General features: G+C 35.6%; 1 protein-coding gene across 1 annotated transcript in view; it reads left to right on the plus strand.

The window, feature by feature from the left end:
• Positions 1 to 251: 251 nt before the first annotated feature.
• LOC108974462 (electroneutral sodium bicarbonate exchanger 1) overlaps positions 252 to 1,303 on the plus strand; it is a 65,456-nt gene continuing 64,404 nt past the window's right edge. The window contains exon 1 of the mRNA XM_018942317.1: positions 252 to 324. The gene's annotated coding sequence lies outside the window, so the exon portion shown is untranslated. The remainder of the gene's footprint in view (positions 325 to 1,303) is intronic.

Raw genomic sequence — 1,303 nt, forward strand, 5'->3', positions numbered from 1 at the left:
CGTTAAATATTGTAATAGATTAATTAAGGTAAGTAATAAATGAAGGTAATATAAATGTATTACTAAGGTAAGTATATTATTTTGTACAATTCAATATTTATAAATTCAATTTCATTATTCATTATAATAATTTAATATTTCATTTTCTTAAATTTAGTTTTAGATTTACAAAGATGTCGCTTGGCGCAACAGTCTTGTTTTGCCCGCATGTCGCAMCATGTTAAAATTTTAAATGGGGCCTGTTATGTACATTGATTTGGAGAATTATTTATAAATTGCAGAACCTTCCTACTTGTACCACTGTGAGGTATTCGGATGAGATAAGTTAGCTAATATTGGTATTACTACCCTATGTATTCGTTCCACTTGCCCGTTTCCTCTTGGCAACCCCGTCGTAATGAGTAGATACCGAATACTGTTATTATCGCAATATGTGATGTGAACGCTGATCCCATATCAGATATAATTCTACGCGGGTTGCCGAAAATGTCAGCTTGTTTCGAAAGCCTGTGTATAACCACCTCCGCGCTTGTATCTTTTGTTGGATAGAGCCACATAAATTTTGTAAAAGCGTCGATCTGAACTAAAATATATTTGTACTGTTTCCCGGGCGTGGTCATCCGACCCACATGATCTATGTGAAATGTCCGTAAGGGATAATCTTCTTTCTCAATTGGCGACAAAAATCCTTCAAATTTACCACACTTTGTGTTATTATTAAACATTCGACACAACTGCTTACTAGATTTCTGATTTTTCCCTCGACCCCTGGAATGTAGTAATATTTCCTTACACAATCCCAAGTCTTTTTAATTGAAAAATGCAGTTTGTTTATGCTAACAAAATGATCTCATTCTCCATTTGTTTTGGTACCACAATTACTTCCTTTGCCTTGTACGAGAGATAAAAAATTCCTCGTAAGAATTGTTTTACAATATTTTGCGAATTGCCCGCGTCCATTCATCCTTTCTTGTGCCTCTTTTTATCTGTGCTGTAACGATTCGTCTATGAACATACACTCTAATCTACTAAAAGCATCGACATGCTTGTTTTTGGATCCTGACCTATGTTCTATAGTAGAATTAAACTCTTGCAAAAAATTTCCCATCTCGGGGCGGAACATCTTCCTTCATAGCAAATACGTTGCTATCCGTTACAATTTTGAATTCCTCTTCTTCTTAATTGGCGTAGCCATGCCAGCAGCTGTACACTCTTATAGAAGATGGTACCTTCTYTATTTAGTTCTGCAGCTCGAACTATTTTTTCAGAAGCAGGTTGAAAAAGTCCTCGTTCTTCCCGATTC

The sequence above is a fragment of the Bactrocera latifrons genome, unplaced genomic scaffold (assembly GCF_001853355.1).
Source record: "Bactrocera latifrons isolate USDA-ARS-PBARC rearing strain unplaced genomic scaffold, ASM185335v1 scaffold_551, whole genome shotgun sequence".
Lineage (NCBI taxonomy): Eukaryota > Metazoa > Arthropoda > Insecta > Diptera > Tephritidae > Bactrocera > Bactrocera latifrons.